Below are 11,531 nucleotides of genomic sequence, written 5' to 3'. Positions count from 1 at the left end.
AAGCTCCTCTCCAAAGGATGAGTCTTCAACCTTCTCCTTCCCTTCAAGATGCACAAAATACACCATAAAAGCTTCACAAGAGCTCAAAAGCACCACACAAAGGCTAAGAGACGAATTTAGGGTTTTAGGATATGTAGGTTGGTCTAGAAATGACCAAATGAGGCTATCATATGGCTTATATAGAGTGCAAGCCCTAAAATTAGGGGTTCATACATGCTCACGTACGCTAAGCGTACTCCACGTAAGCCCAACGTACGTGGATGAGCTCCACGACCACCATCAGCTAGTACGCCCAACGTACTCCAACTTTCCTAAAGTTGGCAATTCTGCCCCCTATGGATCAATTCTGCAAAACATCAACACACCAAGGGGTCTATACTGAAAGGTACTTGAATCGAGTGTTACAATCATTTTATTATTATTGTTATTATTTATTTAGGGAGGATATTCAAATGTCAAAGAAAGAGTTGGAGACAGTTGATGGACATTGAAGATGTAGTGAATTGGTCATATATTTTTGGATATGTCGTATTTTATATTTGTAATATTGGATTTATCATATTGTTATATTTGTAAGTTTGTTAGATTTTCGTTTTGTAATGTTGAATTTTTAATTTTTTAGTTGCTTTAAGCTTTTAAAGTTATGTAAAATAGTTTTTTAGCAAAAAAATATAGCAGATTTTTTTAGCAAAAACGTCAATTTCAAACTTATAAAACTGGAGAACAAAGACGGAATCGAGGCTATGTAAACGGGGGATTTGGAGGGTGGAGACAACAATTGATTTCAGGAGAGAAGGCGGAGACAGCTATTTCGGCTTCTTTTTTAGGGGAGTGGAGCCGACACCTCACTCATCTCCGAGCAGCCAATACAGTATTATTACCGTATTGCTCAACTCTACATCAGCTTCTCCTTTGTCAATTGTCAACATCCACTCCCACATCATCCTTTTAGCTCCTACTCCCAGTCTCCCACTCCCACCTACCTTAGACCTTAGCCATGTAGTTCCCAACTTATGTACGTACGAGAATTGGTGTCAGGATATTGTCTTGTCTTCTTCCAATACACACCGCTACACAGACCTTGAATCATCCATAAAAATATAAAGATTCTTACAGAGGCTTTACAGAATCAACTTAAAAAACAGTTTCTTCGGTACTTGTTCTTTGTTATCTAAATTAACACTTGATTTCAACCGTGTTCATTAGGATTTAAATGTTCTTGTGGGTATTTACTTTTGCAGTTGATCAATTGATTAGTCAATAGCTGTTGGCTTCACCAATATTCAACGCCTTTGATTGAGGTTTAAGTTAGATCAATTCATCTTCAAATTAGGTGGAATCTCTACCAATAATTTTTCAGAGAATAGTAACGAAGTTTGAATTTAATCCTCTGTGAACTCATCAAGTCTTAATCTTGAAAAAAAAACATACAATTTTCTAATCTTGATTGAGCCACATCCATGATCATGTCATCATGTGATGTTTCCTTGTCATATTGAATACATGTAGTAATTTTTTTTATTGCTATTTATGGTACAAAACTGGAAGAAAATAGTACAAGTAGATGAAGCAAACACAACAATATCAATGAAAAACACGCCGACATTTTTGCAAAAAACTAAACCTGCAATTTACGAACATCGGCTTTCAGAGTCTTGTAATTAAACCCCGAGATCATTTTAGGTCCATTGATATCTGCTACATCGATCACAGAACAGAATCTTGGAACAAATTTGTTGCCTCTTTTCTTGCTTTTCGGGGTTTTAGTCGCTGAATCTTGTTCACCCGAAGTTGTAGCTGCTTCCGCTACTTGTAAGCTATGCTTTCGAGAGTGTACTTTAACTTCAAGCATGTTGAAATACTCGAGTTCTTTCATCATGAGAGATCCAACGGTTCCTTTTGTGCCAATCTTGACTGGAGTTTCTGTCGCCATTTTTGCAGGTGTTAATGAAACAGTGGTGGCATTAGGTTTCAAAGCCATCTTTGTTTTGTTATGGTGTTGAATTTGAAATCTTGGCCTATATGAATGAAATGGAGGATCTTGTGTTTTTTTCAGAGGTTATGGTGATGATGATGTGGCACTGTTGTGTTCATGAGTATGCAGTGGAAACATTTAACTTCTGGGTGGGGGGCTCCCAAGTCCATCTTCTAACTTCGACACCTCATAGATCGCTTATGGTAAATATCATGTGACAAGGGTATAAATGTCATTTTGGTGTAATGTATCCAAAGGGGATGGGTCGCTTTAAATATGAACTTCATCTTCCACCTCTAAAAGGATTAATTGGATTTGAACCTTTTTTGGATATACATTTTTCTATTAATTTGTATTGTCGTATGTAATGTATATGTAACTTCATCCATTTTCTCATGTGAATCTCTTATAAGTTTTAACAATTGTTATTTTATGATATTTTAAAAAATATATATATATCGACATATAAATTTTCTAATTTTTTTTTTCAATTTTTAAAACTAAAAAACAAATAATACTATATGTAAAGTATTAAATGTAATAAATGTGATAGTAAATTTCAATTAATATTTTTATCTTCATTCATTATTTAAAAATTTTATTTTAACAAATAGTTGTTGTTTACACTTTCATATTTAATTTTTTTAGTCAACTGGTGTAATATAAGGATTTTACACATATTTTCATGATAAAGGTAAAAATGAATATGAGTTGGTTTTAAAACGGATACGGGTTTAGTTTCTGCATGAGTTGGTTTTTCACTTTTTTTTTGGTTTTTCCAATTGGATTTATGGGTATTTGGTTTTAAACCGTGGGTTTGTAGGTTCTTTTTTTTTAAACCCATTGAAATACGTTGCATAAATCTACATTATTCAATTTAAATATACTAAAATAACCATACAATAAAGATTAAATAATACATACGATGCGTCGTCTTTTAAACTCATGGATCGGTTCGGTTTATATCACAAATCTGAACCAAAACGATAATATCAGTTTTTATAAAAAATTAAACCAACTCCGTCTGTTATTGTTGGGTGTTCTGTTTAGTCGTTTTTTCGATTTTCAATTCGTTTTTTGCTTGTCCTTAAATAATACATACGACGCGTCGTCTTTTAAACTCATGGATCGGTTCGGTTTATATCACAAATCTGAACCAAAACGATAATATCAGTTTTTATAAAAAAATTAAACCAACTCCGTCTGTTATTGTTGGGTGTTCTGTTTAGTCGTTTTTTCGATTTTCAATTCGTTTTTTGCTTGTCCTTAAATAATACATACGACGCGTCGTCTTTTAAACTCATGGATCGGTTCGGTTTATATCACAAATCTGAACCAAAACGATAATATCAGTTTTTATAAAAAAATTAAACCAACTCCGTCTGTTATTGTTGGGTGTTCTGTTTAGTCGTTTTTTCGATTTTCAATTCGTTTTTTGCTTGTCCTTAAATAATACATACGACGCGTCGTCTTTTAAACTCATGGATCGGTTCGGTTTATATCACAAATCTGAACCAAAACGATAATATCAGTTTTTATAAAAAAATTAAACCAACTCCGTCTGTTATTGTTGGGTGTTCTGTTTAGTCGTTTTTTCGATTTTCAATTCGTTTTTTGCTTGTCCTTAAATAATACATACGACGCGTCGTCTTTTAAACTCATGGATCGGTTCGGTTTATATCACAAATCTGAACCAAAACGATAATATCAGTTTTTATAAAAAATTTAAACCAACTCCGTCTGTTATTGTTGGGTGTTCTGTTTAGTCGTTTTTTCGATTTTCAATTCGTTTTTTGCTTGTCCTTAAATAATACATACGACGCGTCGTCTTTTAAACTCATGGATCGGTTCGGTTTATATCACAAATCTGAACCAAAACGATAATATCAGTTTTTATAAAAAATTAAACCAACTCCGTCTGTTATTGTTGGGTGTTCTGTTTAGTCGTTTTTTCGATTTTCAATTCGTTTTTTGCTTGTCCTTAGACAAAGATAAAAATGTTATTATTACTTATTTATGGTATGTGAAAAGGGATGAGAGATTTTAAATATCGATATAAACTGTCTTTTTTATGTTATTCTTATATGTAATGCATGTTAAATTTCTTTTAGAAAAATTAAATATCTTTCTTATAATAAAAATCATGTAACAAGGGTAAAAATGTCATTATGGCTTAATTAATGTATGTGAAGGGAATGGGAGATTTTTAATTTCGTATAAAATGTCGATTTATGTTCTCCGTACATGTAATATATGCTAAATTCTTCATGGTAAAATCATGTGACAAGGAAAAAGTGTCATTAGGGGCTTACTTATGGTATGTGAAATGGATGGGAAATTTTAAATTTCATATAAATTGTCTTTTTATATTATCCATATATGTAATGTATGCCAAGTTTTTTATTGTAAAGATCGTGACAAGGGTAAAAATGTAATTATTGCTTAATTTTGGTATGTGAAAGTGATGGGAGGCTTTAAAGATGAACTTTACCTCTCCCCTTTTAGTGAACAAGTTGGCTTTTAGCTTCTTGCTTTTTTCATTATAAATCAACATGCATTGTATGGAGATAAATGAGATATTTAACCATAGTGTTGAATGAAATCATGTGAAAAGATATGTCAAGGTATCATGTGAACTTAATAGTATGTATCATTTCCCATCATGTTAGAACACTGTTTACAAGACTTTGAATATGTCATTGAAGATTATGCGTATTCATAAATCCTTGACAATTTAGTAGATGAGTTATTAAGATTGATTAAAATTAGAACATTTAAGTTATTGGTACAAATTCTTGGATTTGAGTTTTTGAGTAACATTAATGTTTGATTCGCAAGGGCTACCAAGTTACTGTTTTGCCCCTTGGTGTTTTGCTTCATGACCATTATGAAGGAAAACCTTTTTCATAACATAAAAGGATGCAACACCTTTTATTATGATATGAGACATTTATATAGTATTTGATAGGGGAAATGACTTATGTGGATAATTAACTATTGTCTTTGTACTCGTATGGTCAATTTTTTTTTTTTTTTTTTTTTTTTTTTTTTTTTTTTTTATCTGATTTACCATTAAACTTGTTGTAGGTGTTCACAGAAACCATTGAAACCGGCTATTGAAGGTTTCCGACAATTTCTTATCTCCGGCGACTCTCCGGTCGTCTTCTCCGGCGAGCCTCCGACAAAAATTAGTTTTTCTGGCGAACTTTTCTCAACTGCCATCCAAGCGACACCCACCGCTGGTGCTGCTGCTTAGCTTTCCCTACCCTCCCCTCTCTCCCTCCCGTCGATTTGCTGCCAGAAAAACGTAGAAGGGATGAGACAGCAAGAATCCGTCGCTGCCACCTCCTCCTGTCATCACTGGAACCCACCTGCCACCTCCCTTTTGCCGCTGGTAAACCACCATCACCACCACATGCTGCTCTAAGTCATCTGGCCGAGACCCAATGATCTGTCGGAAAACTCATTTTTGCCGGAGGTTGCCGGAGAAGACAACCGGAGATAAGAAATTGCCGGAAACCTTCAGTAGCCGGTTTCAATGGTTTCTGTGAACACATACAATAAGTTCAATGGTAAATCAGATACAAAAAAAAAGGAAAGTGACCAGATGAATACAAAGACAATAGTTAATTACCCACATAAGTCATTTTCCCGTATTTGATAAAAACAATTACATTTGACAGGATCACATAAGCAAGAAAAAACAGAAAGTTATAATCTTGACCATAAAAGCAAACACACAAAAAAATAAAAAAGACACCACTTTTTAGTTTTGTATGTTCATAAAATAATATATTTTTCCCATTATCAGTTGGGGCCATTAATGGTTTAACGATATATATGTGAGGTAAATGATATTTAAAGTAATGATTATTAAAGTTTTTAATAAGTCCGATATTATATCTCAGAAAAGTACAATCTACATTAGGCATTAGCAAGTAATAAATCAACAGAAAGTAAAACGGCAAAAACAGGAAAAACGAAAATAAAGGGACAGTTTTAAAAATAATGACATGTGGAAGCTTTTCTCTTGTATCAGAGCCAGGTTTCGATCCTGGGACCTGTGGGTTATGGGCCCACCACGCTTCCGCTGCGCCACTCTGATTTGTTGATTACAATATCAAATTAATAATAGTAACGGATAGGCAGACCTAGTGGTTCAGTTTTTTTTTTTTTTTTTGTTAGGAACATTGTTAGTATTTTTATCCCATATAGTATACCATTAATTAAACTCCTTTCCGATATTCTTTTTTTATATACCAAATTAAAGGCTCAAAATTTAGACTTCTCTCATGGATCTTAAAGAAAAGTTATTGTGCAAAATGTGTAGGGTGTAGATGGAAAGAATGTTGTTACTTAAGTTTCCATTGATGAAACCAGTGATCTGATTCCAAATTTCGGGCATGATTTTGAAGCCCCTTGTGTCTTATCCCAATAAATTGACCCAACCCCATTTTTTCGTGAGCCCCAAATCCAAATGGTTCATCCCCAATAAATTGACCCAACCCCATTTTTTCGTGAGCCCCAAATCCAAATGGTTCATCCAGCAGCCAAATTTAATTTTTTAAAAAAAAGTAAGGTTTTAAGATTTGTTTGGCAATGATTTTTTTGTGGGTAGCAGCACAAAAGAAAACGGTTTTTCTTAAGACATAAAAAATCCTATATCCGATCCGAAATCGGTTTTTAGGAAATCCAGGTAAAAAACTTGTATGGATTTATTTTACCTGTTGGATACGGGTCAAGTTTTCAAAAAAATGGAAGTTATATTTTTACCATGGAAAAAACGTAATGAGACGATTTCCATGATCGCCTTTTTGAGTTTCGTAGCCTTTTAAGTCTTGCACAAAATTTTGCCAATATTTCCAAATCTTCTATTTTTTTCGTTAATTCGTTGGATTCTTTGCTTCTATTTCCATGCTTTTAATTTCTCTTCAACTTATTGTTATTCATACATAAAAAAGTTAACAATAAAGTCTTTGAAGTTTTAAAAGCATAACAAAATTAATTATAAATCTTGCAATTTACAAAATATCTTTTGAATTGTTATGGTTTATCGATTTTCTATTATAAAAGCTGATAACCATTGAACATTTTGTCCGGTAACCGGAAATTGTCTTCCACCTCTCCTTCGGGTTCCGACAACAATGGCTGACAGCATCAACGCCGCCGTTCAAGTTAACAACGGAACCACATCAAACAACGGTGGTGAGATGATACATCCTCCGCCTATTATTTCATCTTATAACGACAAGATACGCCCCATTCTTGATGCTGTCGATAGTCTTCGTCGCCTTAAAGTCATCGCTCTCCCCACCATCGTGGTCGTCGGAGACCAGTCCTCCGGCAAGTCCAGCGTTCTAGGGTCACTTGCCGGCATAAGTTTGCCTCGTGGACAAAACATCTACACAAGGGTACCTCTTATTATGAGGCTTCAAAACCATTCAGATCCTTTGCCTGAACTCCTACTGGAGTATCAGAAAAAATCCGTTAAGATCATGGAAGAAAACCAGATATCAAATGCCATTGATAAGGCTACAGTGGAGATAGCCGGAAACAACAAAGGGATATCAAATGTTCCATTAACTTTGGTTGTCAAGAAGAAAGGTGTTCCGAATCTCACCATGATTGATTTGCCAGGAATTACAAGAGTTGCCATCGGTGATCAACCCGAAAACATTTACGAACAAATAACAGGTAATTCATTTATTAATTAATGAACTTTTTTCAATGGTCTTGTTAAAGCAAACCATGCATGCAGCCAACTTAAATTGATTCGAAACTTGTGTTTTATAATTGGGTTTTGAATGTTTCAGATATGATTATGGAGCACATAAAGCCAGAAGAAAGCATTATTTTGACTGTTCTTGCAGCAAGTGTTGATTTCGCGACATGTGAATCCACTTGCATGTCACGACGTGTGGACATCAATGGACAACGAACACTAGTCGTGGTAACCAAATCCGATCTTTCCCCAGATGGCTCACTTGAGAAAGTTACATCAAATGATGTGAACATCGGACTTGGCTACATTTGTGTTAGAAACCGGATCAAAGATGAAACCTATGAAGAAGCTCGAATCCAAGAAGAAAAGCTTTTTGAAACTCATCCCTTGTTGTCCAACATTGATAAATCCATGGTGGGTGTTCCTGTATTAGCCTCTAGACTTGTTGAGATTCAATCAATGATCATATCGAAATGTTTGCCGGATATTGCAAAGAAGATCAATGAGAAGCTTAATGCTTCGGTTTTGGAGCTCAACAAATTACCCAGGGTTCTAAGCGGCATTGCGGATGCAATGACTGCTTTTATGCAAATCGTTGGGTCCCTCAAAGAAACTTTTCAGACGATTATGATCCATGGTGAGTTTGAGTATTTAGATGATAAAGAAATGAATTGCAATGCTCCATTGGTTGAAATGTTGGACGAGTTTTCAAAAGAACTCCATAAGAGCATCATATTTCGTGGAAACTTTCTAGTTGAGGAGATACAGGTTTTAAAGGAAGCCAATGGGATGCGGTTGCCTTCTTTTCTTACACATTCTGTGTTTATGTGCTTACTTAAGAGAAAACTGAATAACATCTAAGATTTACCAGTTAGTTTTGTAAACAAAGTATGGGGATCTTGAAACTGTAGTAGTTAGCGTCTTGATTGATCATTGTGGGAGTTATCCACAAATGCTTCCTTCCATAAAGAAAGCATGTCTTAATGTGATGTTACGAATGAAGGAGAAATTGATAGAAATGGTTATTGAAATGATAGAGATGGAGAAAGTCACAGATTACACGTGTGACCCCGATTACATTGCTTCATGGAACAAGTTAATGGGTAAGAGTCGTGATAGGTTTTTGAAGGCTGTCACCATTTATGATTCTGAATGGGAATTAGATGATTTTGAAACAGCTGAATTTGATATGGAAGGTTATGGGACGATTAGAGTGGAACATCTATTTTCTGTTCCCTCAGATACAAGAAATCAAGCATTCGATTTAACAGTGAGAGTCACAGCTTACTGGAACATTGTGTTGAAAAGAATGGTGGATTGGATAGCTCTTGAGCTTCGTTTTGGGATACACAAAATGGTGAACAAGGAGATGGAAAAGGAGATAGTATACGAGGTGATGGTGCGTGGTGGTGTTATGGAGAAGATGCTGGAAGAACCAACATCGGTGGCTGCAAAGAGGGAGAGGCTTCAAAAGAGTATCAGTTTGCTCCAGGAATCAAAAGAAATAATCAATCAAGCGATGGATGGTATTTGAGCTGATTAGAGTTTTTAGTATGGGAATCAAAACGTTTTCTTTCCATATGGTATTATAGTTAGAGTTCGATTAGGGTATTATGGGAACTAAGCATTTTGTTTGCATGTTACAAGTCTTAATTAGTTTTAACTAAACGGGTTGTTAGATGAGTATGTGTTTTTAATTAATATATTTAGCTACTTGTGAGACCTATGTATTATTATGTATTACATAGGTTAATTTAAAAAAAAAACTAAATATAAAAATCTAAATATTTGATAACTTTAAATTTATAAAAAAAAATGAGAAAAATAATGAATTATTAAAATTGAAATATTTTTTTTATATTTTAAATTTAAATAAATAAACAAAAGGAATTAGTGAGCTTTAATTTGAGAATTTTGAAATTAGAAGGTAAGTCCATTAATGAAATTGATATTCATTTATTACTACATTTATTGTAATTATTACATTAAAATATTATGTAGAATTTAATAAAATAAGAAAACTCATAAAATGACATGTGGAAAAAAATTAATTCAAAATAACCAAAAAATGACATTTGACAAATTGAATGAGAATTTGACATGTGACAAAAAAATCTTCATTTATTAGAGTAGACTTGTCTCACCTTTCCAGTGGCGTCTATGATTATGTGACTTAGAATTGAAAGCTCAAAATAAATCCGACTCCGATTTTGGTGTGCTTTAGTCCATATTCAAGAAGTAGAAGCTTGGTGCAAGGTGGTGGATCAAGGAAAAGCTTGTGGATCTTGACTAGTTGCTTCATTTTCAGCTTGTTTGAGGTATAAAGCTATGAACTTGTTCGTTTATGGCTTAGATCTATTATATATGAGTTTTGGTCCCTTTTTGACCCCAAGGATGTGATCTAGTGGTTTGATACCACTCCAGGAGCTATGAGTTGTCACTCTTAGTGTTTCTAAGGTTCTAGATTCATAAAGTTGGCACCTTTAGGGTTTAGATCCATCCATGCATGAGTTTATGTCCATTTAATGAAAGTAAGGTTTTATATTTTGAAGTTGTGTCTTTATGTGGCATGCAAAGTCACCAAGTCAGTGACTTTATGGTTACAGATTCTTATTAGGACTTGGATTTGTGGTTGGGGATTCTGGGCTTAAGCATTAAGTGCTTAATGTGGAATTTGGCTTATTGGGTGAGTACGTTGGGTGTACAAGTCTGTACGCATGACGTACAAGCCATTTAGCAAGTACGCTTAGCGTACAGCTGGGTACGTCCCACGTACTCAGTCTGTTGGGCTTAGCGTTATTGGCTTCAAGTTTGGACCATTTTATTGCGCTTGGATGCTTGGGTTCTTGTTGGGCCATCTGAGTACAAGTATTTTGGACTAGGAAAAGTTGTTGGGCTTTAGGGTAAGGCCCATGAAGGGTTTAGGCCCAATATAGAAAATTTGGGCATAAGTGGGCCTTGGTCGATTAATTGGTTTTGGGCCTTTTAGATTTTGAGTTTGGGCCTTAGCCTTGGGCCAAACTAGGTGAGGGGTAAAATAGTCTTTTTACCCCAAGTATGGATTGTTGGACCTATGGTTATGGATTGGAACCCAAATGTTAATTGGGTGTTCTTTTGGTATTTATTAGCTCGGGGATTCGTTGGACCAGCAGCCAGGGATTTTTCAGTGAGATTTCAGCAGTCGAGGTGAGTTTACTCACTGGGTATAGCGGATCTAAGGCACCAATGCCGACCCTTATTGTTTATGTTAGGATGCTAGGAGTCTGCGTGACCCTTGGATGTGTTATGTGTTACTATGTATGCCGGACGAGGCCCGATGACTGAAACATGTGCTATTGTTTTATGATCATTGTATGTGTTAGCATGATTATGATATATATATATATATATATATATATATATATATATATATATGTGTGTGTGTGTGTGTGCTGTATGTGTATAGTGGGTAGGGCCCTATGTCAGGCGGGGCCTAAGAATAACATATCTATATACCAAGCGGGGCTCGATGCCGGGCAGGGTCCGATGGAGGTCGGGGGCCCAATATGTGATTTATTATGTATGGTATGGGGTAATTTGGAGAACTCACTAAGCTTTGTGCTTACGGTTTTCTGTTTATGTTTCAGGTAATTCTGGTTCCACGGGGAAGAGCTCGGGATGACTGCATCGCACATACCATATGGATTACGCTTTTGAGATATTACTCTGATTGATATGATGTTTGATACACTTATTTTCATTTGGTTGTATGGATAATGTTTTTGGAATACTATTTTATTTAAATTGAAAATGAAAATTTTGGACCATATTTTGCGACGTTACATTCTTGGTTAA

General features: G+C 34.9%; 1 pseudogene; it reads left to right on the top strand.

The window, feature by feature from the left end:
• The first annotated feature begins 7,119 nt into the window (after window positions 1-7,119).
• Window positions 7,120-9,249, top strand: LOC145140260 (dynamin-related protein 4C pseudogene; annotated as a pseudogene).
• The last annotated feature ends 2,282 nt before the right edge of the window (window positions 9,250-11,531 follow it).

Source organism: Lactuca virosa, chromosome 9, assembly GCF_052849685.1.
Source record: "Lactuca virosa cultivar CGN04683 chromosome 9, Lactuca_virosa_CGN04683_v6, whole genome shotgun sequence".
Lineage (NCBI taxonomy): Eukaryota > Viridiplantae > Streptophyta > Magnoliopsida > Asterales > Asteraceae > Lactuca > Lactuca virosa.
Note: the sequence above shows the minus strand (reverse complement) of the source record. Positions and strands in the feature narration are given on the sequence as shown.